This window comes from Adiantum capillus-veneris, chromosome 27 (assembly GCF_014529385.1).
Source record: "Adiantum capillus-veneris isolate H3 chromosome 27, ASM1452938v2, whole genome shotgun sequence".
Classification (NCBI taxonomy): Eukaryota; Viridiplantae; Streptophyta; class Polypodiopsida; order Polypodiales; family Pteridaceae; genus Adiantum; species Adiantum capillus-veneris.
In genome coordinates, this window is record NC_140957.1 from 96830208 (window position 1) to 96842705 (window position 12498).

A 12498-nucleotide genomic window follows, 5' to 3' on the forward strand; every position below is an offset into this window, starting at 1 on the left:
TTGTTCACTTCAATGGATTATCCTCAAATATTTTTTCCCATAAATACATGTAATGAGTTGCAGGTTCCAATCCAGCCTGAAAGCCATTCATGTGGATGGAGGGTAGTGACAAATGCCAAGCTCCTCTTGGACTTCATATACTGCAATGACAATCAGAATATAGAAGTATAGCATATTTCATATTTGCCAGCTGTATTTTTTCTCATTTTATTGTTCCTAAAACTTGCTTTCTATTGCCTTGTATAGATCAACAGAGAGTGCTATAGTGAGAACCATGTATGGTTGACAAGAGCAAAGATTATCAAGTATATGATTGAAGCAAATGGACAACTGCAAGAGGTATTTAAAGATGATGATGTTGAAGAGAAGGGGAAAGCAAAGCTAGAAAAGGCAAAGGGGAAAGCAAAACTAGAAGAGGAAAAGGGAAGTGAAGAGGAAGAATAGAGTGGTGAGGAGGAAAAGGCAAGTGAAGAGATGGATGATAAGAGAAAGAGGAAGCAGCCCTGAAGCCCTCCTGCCAAAGAGCCCACAAGAAAATCTCCTTGGACAAAAGAGCCCACTGCAAAAGCACCAACCCCTAGGGACAGGAAAACTCCTGGCAGAAAACTATTCTAGCTTTTTGTAGCCCACTCTAATTGTAGCCCACTTGTATCAAGCTTCCCACTTGTATCCAATTGTCTATTCTATAGCCCACTTGTATCCAATTGTCTATGTAATTGCAAATATTTGAAATTGAATACATTTTGATCACCTTGTTTTAAGACTCTGGTACAAAATCAAATCATTGAAGTAAAATCATTGATGTTTGGAAAAGTTGCATTTCAATAACAAAATAAAGATCCTTTTAGATCTTTATTTCAATAAGATCCTTGCAGGTCATGTGATACAAAAGAAGATCCTTGCAGGTCATGTGATACAAAATAAGATCCTTGCAGGTCATGTGTTACAAAATTGCCTTGAAGGATGTTTAAGGCACCAAATGTAAAATGCCATCCAAGATGTCCTTGCATTGTAGCCTCTTTTCATTCCTTTTTGATACCTACAAAAACAGTCCAAGTTAAATAAAGAACCAATAAGAGAACAAGAGACTTTTAGGGATAACAGTTACCTTTCCACCATTTATTTGAAAGCAGAATGTTGTGGGCAGTTCAATTTCATCATTTTGCAGGTCTAATCTCAATTGATGTAAGCTACACATGCCTCTTATCTTTACAATTGACAGATGCTCATTGTTTACCCATATATCAATGTCTTCTATTGGGTTGTCAATGAAGTCCTCCATGTCTTGATCAAGTGGAGTTAGCTGACCACCAACATAGTGCCATCTTTTGTAATAAAATGACATAATGAATTTTTGTGTCCCTATCATGTATTTGCAAGCAATTGAGCCAGCTTGCACATTACAAGTGATTCCATTCACTGTTTTGGTGTTCCAACCCTCATCCACAAATTCAAGTACATTTGCTGAGTCTAAAGTCTTCACTGAAAACATTGTTCTAGATTTTCTGACTTCAGCATTAGAGAAGAAGTCTACAAAAACTGTAATGGGCATGAATATAGAAATTCTACTCTGTTTGCTTGCTATGTTTGCTTTCAAACACTTTTGAATCTCACAAAACAGTTTGCACCTGTAGCCCTCACTTGTATTTGAGCTAGGGAGTGACCATTCTCCACTTTTGAAATCAGGCAAGTCTAGCTTGGTTGTGGCTCCAAGTTCTCCAGTCCTTCTAGGTGGAACATAATAATGGTCAAAGAAGAATATTCTATTCTCTGCCAATGAACCCTTAGTCCTTCCCTTGTATATTTCTTCACCAATTGATCCATGACACACATCCATAATATTTATAACACATTCTACTGGCTGCCATTCCATAATGTTTGAAGGATACAAATCTGTACAACAAATAACCTTATACAACATGCATTACAAATAAGGATTTAAGTTAAGAGACTTACAGTTTGGTCTATGTAATGGCAAAGCAGAACTCTCTGAGTCAATATGCAGATCTTTATGCATGTACACATGCTGCACCAACACCTCTTTGATTGATTTTTTGTTGTCGCCAAAGCTGAAATCTTTAACAATACCCTTCCATCCCGCCAAGAAAGAGTTTTTGGTGGAAGACTTTATTCTCTTGTTCTGTTGCATCAGTATCCACGTTCCTTTGTGTATAGTTATTGGAATCCATTCTCCATTTTGATCAGTCGTGTTGTAAGTGACAATGGCTTCAATGGAATTTCTTGGTCGTTTTGATCGTGATGAAGATTCCATGGTGAAAAAAGAAATGAGCAGAGAAGTTTAGCCTGAGTTCAAGAGAAGAATAAGCAGAATGTGCAAAAAACTGTTCAAATCTGGAAAAGATCATGAGATAGAATCCAAATGTTGTTTTATGATGACGACGTGCAAAATGAAAACAATATAATATGAGAAGTACGTCTTTCTAAAAGCGACAGCTATTGAATGCCTTTGCACTTTTACTTGTTTATATTGCTATTTACCAGCTCAAAGTTGCGGTAAAGATAGAATATTTGCTTTTTTTGTGAGTTTTCAAAAATAGAGGTTCCGTAACGGAAGCTCTTCAACCATTGGTTGAGACCACTCTCTCTCTACACGCTAAAAGGCACAAAAATGACCTCAAAATTCCCCTAATGCTATCGCGTGTCATCTTATCATACTAGTATCATCCCACTTTAGCTTGTACAATAGCTTAAAAATATCCTATCTATTTGATGGATTGGCAAAGGAGAGGTACTTGTGACCCCTATCCTTGAGGAATTCCTCCTCTACCTTCATAGCCTTTCCCAAGTGTTTGGTTGTCTAGGCATCATTCAAACTAAGTTCTTGATCTTGGTTGTTTCTTTAGAGGTCCAGGCATTGAACTCATTATAACATACCAAAAAAATCCAAACCATTAATTAAGAAAGTGTTCTTGAAATAGAGAGAAAAGATATAGAATAAAGAAACCTTCCATACAAACTATGAAGTAAGTTCACAAGGAGAAATGCACCATGGAGCTTGCTAATATGGTTATACCTTGCCTCAATCTTCATTTGGACTTTAGCCCACTTCCTCATGTTTGGGCTCAGTCTATCCAGAATGGAATTCTTGTTTCCTATTCCACACTTTTGAAATAGATACACATTGTGCGTAATGTTTAGAGTAACATGTGCATGAGAAATACTATTGAAGAGAGCAACAAGATAATAATTAACATAGAAGATAAGCAAATAAAAAATGTACGGCTTATTTAAGACATAAGTACTAGTTTCCAATGCAAGTAGAAATCCTTTGAGGATGAAGACTGAAACGCCTCCTAGCCATCCCCTCCCTATTTTATAATCCTTGGCCTAGAGAGAGCTTCCCTGAATGTTGTCCATGTGCATGTGCCATTGGGCCTTGCCCACTTAGACTTGCATAGGATTCTTGTCTTGACATAAGATCTTTGCCCTCTTTGCCTTCCATACCTTGATGATGAACTAACATCACAGACTAACATAGTACTTAGGCTGATCAGTGTCCTCTACGATTGAAAAATATCAACTATTCTGCTCTCCTTTTCAAACCAAATGTTACTAGAGCCGATTCATTTGTCTGGCCTTCTTAGGTCCCCTATTCACTGTTTAGAGTGGCAGGAGCGGGCCTCCCCTCTAGCTTTTTCCCAAGCAATTTTTGCATTCACATGAGTTGGAATGCAAGTGACCTAATACTATGCAAGATGGAATTGAGACTAATTTCCATTTTAGGACTTTTGAGTTGTGTCACTAGCATAGTAAAGATATCTTTTGATACATACATAGGATTTTTTTTCAAACTAATTGCTTTCGTCGCAAAATTATAAGTTGGTTTATGGTTCAACGCCAACACTGGGATTCCTTGTCTACCAATTTTGCGTTTCTTTTTGGCATAATCATTCTCCTTCAAGAATGCACTGACTTCCTTAGCTAAACACGATTGGGCTTTTAAAGAAAAGGGTAAGTGCAAGACATGATCTAAGGCTACCGTTGTTGCCTAAACGAATCTGCCATTAATTTTTGCTACACTTGTGTTAGAGTTGAATGTCAATTACTTGCTAAATAATTCCAGCATCTAAAGCTATTTTGGTGGCTTCAACGATCAAATCCATACCCGTGCGCATCTATCGCACGTGTCAAAGTAAGGGACTTGCCGTACACTATGTGCGAGCCACAAATGGATGCAAGCACATAACCAGATTAATCTAGCAAGCTCAAGAGAGCAAGGGCGTGTCACTCACCGCCCTACGCTCACCTTCGTGGAGGATTCCTTGCCGTGAAGAAGAGGGAGCTACCACCGTGCTGCACTCAACCACCTCGCCGCTGCGCCGTCACAATGCTTGATCACACACTCTCTCTCTCTCTCTCTCTCTCTCTCTCTCTCTCACACACACACACACACACACACACACACACACACACACACACACACACACACACACAGAGGAGATGAAGAAGAAGATGGAGATGGAGCAAGAGTACTCTTCAATTGCACAAATGAGAGATTAATTGATTTTTAGGTTTAGGTGACTTTTATATGAGCTCGTCCATTCACACTTGGGCACCCATGCTTAGCCAACTAACCCTTGAATGTTCCAGTTAGAGTGAGCCTCGCATTCGGCGATCACTCTTACCCTTTTCCTATTGGACCGACAAGCCCGACCCCTAACTCAAAACAATGTGATATCCGTGGATGTTTACTAGGCCGACGCCCATTTGCCAAGGTCAGTACCAAGCGATAGGTGGCGTTGGGCAGTCACCAAGCCTCATATTTGCTTGGTGCCGACACCACTGTCACATGTAATGTATTTAACACCATGGTCAACACCAAGCGATAGGGAGAATTGGGCGGTCCACAAGCTTCCTATTCACCCAGTATTGACTCTTTTGCATGAATTGTAATCACATCACCAAAAGTGTCTCCATCATCGATTACACTAAGGTCAACACCAAGCGATAGGAAGAGTTGGGCACTCCCCAAGCTTCCTATTTACCCAGTATTGACTCAACTGCCTCTTGTAATGACTTTAACACCAAGGTCAACACCAAGTGATAGGGAGCGTTGGGTAGTCCCCAAGCTTCCTATTCGCCCAATATCGACTCCACTGCATGACTTGTCGGTTAACATGCCCCCCTTCCTGATGTAGATTCCATCCGCAGAAGTTAATGAGTTGAAGCTCGTTCGTCGAGGTGGGAGAGCATTGACATAAATGTCCTTAGCCTTCTTTAGTCACTGCAAAATCAAACAAAATTGGCAAAGTAATTGCATTCTTATATACAATTAAAAAGCATATGCAGTTGTAGGCAGACAAATTGATTGGTAACAGAATATTAAATAATTTGTTAGCAATAAACGTTAAATTGTAATATAATCAAACGTATAAACAATTGTAAAGGTCAAAAACTAAACAAGTCTGGGGTCGCTAATTTAACGGTCGAAAAGCACTAGAGGTCAACTATGAATACCATGGGTAAGCTTCTCAATTTTCTATGGTCAATTAAGTTGTTTAATCGTAGCCAAGTATTTCATGTTCGAGGGCTGACTAGAGGCTATACCTAGAAGATCTTGTAGTTAAGCTACGACAAAAGGATTTGCTCATGAAATCATTGCCTGATTATTTCCTTTTCTTTGACCCCCCAAAGTCTTTTCACAATGATTCAATTTGATGTGTGTGCTTATTTTGTATGCCTTGGGTTTTTTTCTTTCAAGGAAAAACGCCCACACTAGGAACCTCTAAAGCTAGAGTACCATAGGCAATACATGTGAATAAAGTACCAAATCAAGCCGGGATTTCTCTTCCAGCTTAAGATTTTACATTGTGGCACTTTTGATTATTTTTTCTTTTTTGTTTGTTCGTTTTCAGTATTTTAATTTTGTAACTTTGGGGGGTCATATAACACTATTACCCTCCCCAGTCTCAACACACTAGTAAAATCCCTTTATAATACTTAAGCTAAAGGTCAATAGGGACTAAGCCCCCTAGAAAGCCCTAGTACATTGCACACAATGCTGCCTAAATCGAATTAAGAACCTAAAGTAACCATTGATTATTAGGAAGGTATTCCCCATGGTATTAAGAGAAAATCTCTAACTTCTAACTTGGTCAAACCAGCTTAGTTAGACTACTTGATTCTGAAACCTAGACAAGGGATTATGACAAAAACCTATATAGAATCTAATGTTTAATCTAGGAAAATGTGCGGAATATTTTGCTACCAATCATAGTTAAAGCAAACAAACATGGATGCAAAAAAGATAAGGGACATTGCTAATGGATAAGAAACACATGTTTGTGTTGATGATCGCGCTTGATTTGAAGAGTGAATGAGAGAGAGATTCCATGAAAGTCCAAATCCTAACAACAGCAACACATTCCTGTACACACTAGGAAACACAAAGAATACCTCTAGGAGGCACATCAATGGGAAGAGGTACCAACCCTTATTGAACACACTCTGTCAACATAAGGAACCCTAACCTAATTATTTGCACTCCCCCGAGAGAGTCAAGGGAATAAGATATTGTAGAGATTGGGGGGGAACCCTAAGGCTAAACCCCTGTTCTCGTCGTCGAGAAAAACAAACTCATCATCCACGACACCATATGTCCCATTCGTGTAATCATGTAAATCGTCTTCATCATTAGAAGCACGAATGTTTACGAAGAAGGTCACTAGACGTTATAGTCATCTTGTTCAAAAGGGTAATGGGAGAGATTCTCTCTACTAAGTATAGATCAGTCATGGTCAAGAGATGTATCAGCCATTCTAACTCGTCGAAATTCCTCTCACATGCTAGCGTGTCTACCAAATCCCATTCACATGCAAGCACTGGGTAGACTATGTGAAAGACTTGTGCAAAGTGAAGAGGGTACCTCTCACCCAAGGTAGGAGTGGATGACTCTATCATACTAGCCATATCTGTACACACAGATAGATGATGGTTAGAGTGCAAATATTATAAGGGTCGTGTCAAAAAGTAGTGTCCTTATGATTTTGTGTTATGTATAGAACTTGTAGGTTTCTAGATTTTTGTTTGGTGGATCTTGCTCTTTTACTTTTTTATCTTGTTTTAGTGAGTATAAGGCTTTATATGTACATTCCCTAAGATTGGGAGATTGAGAGGTCAGGGAGGAAGGTTGAGATGGAAGCAAGTGAATGATGGATGTCAGCAAACACTCCCCCCTTCCTTGGGTAGATCATACCTTTTCAAATGATGTCGTCACCTTTTGAAACCAGTTGTTCTAAGTTGTTATGGATGAAGGCTTTAACCAATAGTTTTGAACCGCCCTATGAGTTCAATCTAGTTGCAAGGGTGGTAAGGTACTCTCCCATGATTTTATTTGCAACGTTGTTGTAGGTGGTGAACTTACAACGGGAGGTGCAAACTCTTCCTTGTTTGTATGGATATGTACAATGATAGGTGGAGGTTGTGGCGAAGCTTCTATTTTTGTATAGGAACTACATGAAGAGCAAGAAGCTTCATTTAACGTTCCTGTTCCTGAGCTAGGTAGAACAAATCATTCTCTCTTCGGTACCCAAACTAGCTCTGGAGCGGGTGTGTAGCATTCTGTGATTTTTTTCTTTCCGCGATCATCAATTCATTTTGGAGCTACAGGATTGGGCTCACATGGGTCAGGTGATAGGTAAGAGCACAATTTACGTTTTGGCACCCAGATTTGGTCATTTCCTTCATAGTAGCCTTGGGCTTCCAATAGTTTTTTAGAAATTTAACGCAACGTTTCTTGACATTTCTTGGGGCGAGTGGGACGTCTCTTACCAGAATCGTGTCTTTTAGCACTAGCTATGGTCGCTAAAGAAGCTTTAGGGACCCACTTGTATGTTTTGTTTGTTATATTAGGATGGATCTTGTGTGTCTCAAGCTTTATTTCAACTACAACATTTGAAGCTCTAGAGAGTTGGGCTATGGGGACATATGGTTCAACCTCTTGGACATGCAATACTTTGGGTTTTATTTCCTTAATTAAGAGGCAATATCTCAGGGACTATGGATTGAATGGCAGGGCTAAGATTTGGTTTTTGCGTTGTGACACCCCCAGTCTCCCAACCAATAGTGCATTTGGTGGCTATCATCCATGTGCATCCTAGGTTTATATTACCCTCCATAGTTCCAGCAGGCATGACCAAAAAGTCTTGAGCTACAACCCCATTGTCATAACAAACAAAAGTGTGTCAGACTCCAAAAACTGTAATTTTTTTCTTGTTGACACCCTTGACTTGGATAATACTCTCAGATAGAGGTGGCTTCCCTAACTGACACCACACCTGATATGATAGCAGATTATACTTAGCACCCGTGTCCAATAAGGTGTTATATAGCACTTTTCCATAGGCTCTATTTAGCTCAATAGGGTATCTAGAGGCGTGTCAAAGTCCAACCAATCATCCTTTGTTTCAACGTGGAGTGCATGTGTAACTCCAAGGTTGGCCTCTCGTTGGCGTCTTATGCGTTGGCGTCTCGTTGGCGTCTTATGCGTTGCTGTTGCTCTTTAGCCTCAGCTTGAGCTTGTATCTTCTTCAATTCTATTTGTGCCTTGGCTTCCTTTTTTTGATGGATGGCACGTAGCTCCTCTTGGCTTAAAGGATCATAATATCTTTTAAATTTTATACCATTGAGAAATTCGATGGTTTCAATTCCATCAAGAGTCTCCACACAAATGGTTCCTTGTGGGGTGATTTCACATGCTCTATATGGTCCTTTTCTCGCATATTTCAACTTTTTCTTTTCATTACACACTCCATACATAAGGACTTTATCACCAACATTGATATCTTTGTTCTTTAGATGATGGTCAAACCATTTCTTCCTCCTATCTTTCTCCACAAGCGCATTTTGCATAGCCAATTGCCTTTCTTCATCTAACGTCTCAAGGATATATAAGCGCTCAACTAAAGGGTTACCATCCCAATCTTCCTGTAAAGCTACACGCAGACTAGGAATTAAAAACTTCCATGGCATAACTGCTTCTTGGCCATATACCATTTTGAATGGTGTACAATTAATAGCCACTTTGTAAGAAGTACGATAAGCCCATAGGGCTGAAGTCAACTTCAAATCTCAATCTATGCGATGAGCTTCCACCGTTTTGGTCAAGATAGAGATTGAGGTCTTGTTGGTACTCTCAACTTGGCCATTTGCTTGTGGATAGTAAGGTGTGGACTTATGGTGAACTATCATGAAGTTGGTAGTGAGTTCTTTTATCACTCCATTTATAAAATGAGTGCCATTGTCACTCACAATCTCAAAGGGGCAACCAAATATTGTAATAATATTTTCAAAGAGAAACTTGATACTTGACCTTGTATCAGCCTTACGTGTCGCCCTGGCTTCCGACCACTTTGTCACATAGTTAGTGGCAACGATAATATATCGAGATTGACTGCTATGAACTGCTGGACTAATTGGGCCTACAAAGTCCAAACCCCATTTTTCAAATGGTTGTCACTTGAACAGGAAGTAAGGGCATCTTATCCTTTCATTATGTGATCTTGTAACGTTGGCATTCATCACATCCTTTTGCAAAAAATGATGCATCCTTGAATAAGGTAGTCCACCAATAGCCTGATTGCAACACCTTTCTAGCTGTTAGTTCCCTTAAGTAATGTCCTCCGGCTATACCCATGTGAGCTTCTTGCAATATGTATAAATACTCATCCTCATGGGCACAACGTCTTAAGAATATCATCCCTCCCTAGCCTATAGAGAGTTCTTGCAATGAGAGAATAAGGTTCACATTCTTTTAATAGTTTTTGATCTATGTCCTTATGAAGCTCTTTGGGTGGAAAACCATTAACTAGAAAGTTGACAATCTTCTCACTCCATTCAGGCATGGTCTCGACTAGAAATAAGGAAGTATCGGACAATTCATCATCGACTCTAGTAGGGGCTTCATCATTAGGTATGCGAGACAAATGATCCGCCATGACATATCTTTTACCAGGTCTCACCACAATGGTAAAATCAAAGTCAAGGAGAATTTACAACCATTGTGTAATTCTTCCCGTGGAACAAGGTTTATTTACTGGATACAGCAAGGCTTGCTGATCCACATAAAAAAAAAACTTGTTGGTAAGAAGGTAGTAGCAAAATTTCTTTACTGCATAAATCATAGCTAAACCTTCTCACTCTGTAGTGGTGTAGTTTCTCTCTGCCTAAATTCAATTGACGACTTGCAAAGCTAATGGGGTAGTCCAGTTTATGTTCTCCTGGTTGAGATAGAACACACCCAGTAACAAAGTTCAATGCATCAATATGCACATGAAAAGTTACATTCCAATCGGTCACTTGTAGAATAGGAGTGCTAGTCAAGGTCTTTTTCAATGACTCATAAGCATGGTCACATTCTGCGGTCCAGTGAAACTCAATAAGAAGTTTGTACAATGGATGAGATATCTCGACAAAGTTTAAAATAAACCGTCGGTAATAACCAACATGGCCCATGAACCTTTGAACTCCTTTATAGTTTGTAGGTGGTGGCAATTCAGCAATGGCTTAAATTTTCCTTTCATCTGTGGAAATCCAATTTTTAGACACTAATGCCCTAAAATGACTCCATGTTTAACCCAAAATTGGCGTTTGAAAGGGTTTAAGGAGATGCGATACAATTTGCACTTCTCAAACACTTTTCGTAAGCATGATAGATGTTCTTTCCAAGAGGAATAAACACAAAGGTCATCTAAGAAAGCTTCGCAAAACTCCCTCAAATATTCTCTAAAAGCAGTTTTTATTAATCTTTGAAAGGTAGCAGGGGCATTGGTTAAGACAAAAGCCATAACACGAAATGCGAACACTCCAAATTCAGTTATAAAGGCTGATTTAGCTTGGTCCTCTAGCACAATTGTGATTTGATTGTAGCGAGAGTACCCATCTAAAAAGCTATAAGCTTCCTTCCCTGCAACTCTTTCAAGCACATGTTTTGAATATGGCAAGGGGTAATGTCCCTCCTAGTGGCGGCATTGAACTTCTTGAGATCCATGCACACTTTGAGTTTCCCATTCTTTTTTGGCACAATCACTATCAAAGAAACCCATTCCGAGTGCTCAATAGGATATATGAATCCGCATTTCACAAGCTTTCCAATCTCTTATTGAATGATCTTTTGCATATTTAGGATTCATTAGGTAGGGTCATTGCTGAACTGGTTAGCCATGCTATTCATGGGGATTGTGTGTTGCACCACGGAAGGTGGAATACCTTTCATATCATGATATGTCCAAGCAAATATATTCCTGAATTCTTTGAGAAGTTTTTTAAGTACACACTCCTCAGTCTCTATCAGATCTTGGGTAATGAAAACAAGTTTGGACTCTTCTCCTCGATCTGCTAACTCTATTTCCTTAACTATAACTGGACCGCCATAAACTCCATTGCTTCCATCGATATGTTTTCTTTGAGCCTTTGTATACACAACGTTACGTTACTGTGTGGTGCAGGATTTGAAATGTTCAGGTGAAGGGTGTAAGTCTGTGGGGTCCTGTTGTTCTGTGGACTATGATTTCACTTTCGATTCCTTTTGTTGTTGAGCTAATATTGATTTTGTCATCTCCTTACGGTATGGCTCAACTTTGGCTTCTCTGTAGCCTCTAGTTGTGCGATGTCAATGGATTGTGGACTACACCACATAACGCTTTGAAGGTATTCACCCCAGTTATCTACCAACTTCTGATGAGCATCACATGCCCCTATATAATTAAGCCATTTTGCGGTAGATTTCTTTTCATTTATTCTAGCATGCACATTTGCTTGATATCATCACCTCTTATATCTCTTACTCTTCTTGTCTAATTTTCGATTACGGCTGATCTCTAGTGAAGAGTCACTAGATGAATCGCTCCTTGTGTGTTCTGCTCCCTTGTATAGATTGTCATTTTGGGTACCACTGGGCCTTAAATGGTTTGTCCCCACATTTGCACTAAGATTTAACTTAGATTCTTTGTCCTAGATTCAATTTCAATTGATGATTTTGACCCCAAATCATGTGGACTATAGTCTTGTGAGACGCTACTGGTTCCAATGCCACTCAAACCTTCATCTTGTAGGTCGTCAAAAGCTATATGCATTGCTTCTAGAATATTTAAGGGTACGAGTGGTGGCATTTTATCCCCCTTAGGTGTTACCCAGGTCGTTCCCCTATTTCCCCAAGCACATTTTTCGACTCAGTCATCCCAGGTAGTACATCCGTATAAGGAGAATCTTCCCCAACATCAGTGTCCACTTTACATGTGTAACAATACTGCAATGGGGCCGAGTGAACTGTGGTGTCAGATCTATAATCAATTATAAACCTGATAGTGTGCTTGGAGAAATCCATAACAATGAAGGTATTTCTTATTTTATGTTCAAAGACCTTGATCTTGAGATCTTCTAGCATCCCAATAGGTTTAACAATAGACCCATTGGCCATCTTTACTACTATGGTTGTGGTCCCAAGGTGAGGTCTTCCCATAGTTTCCCAACAATTTTTAG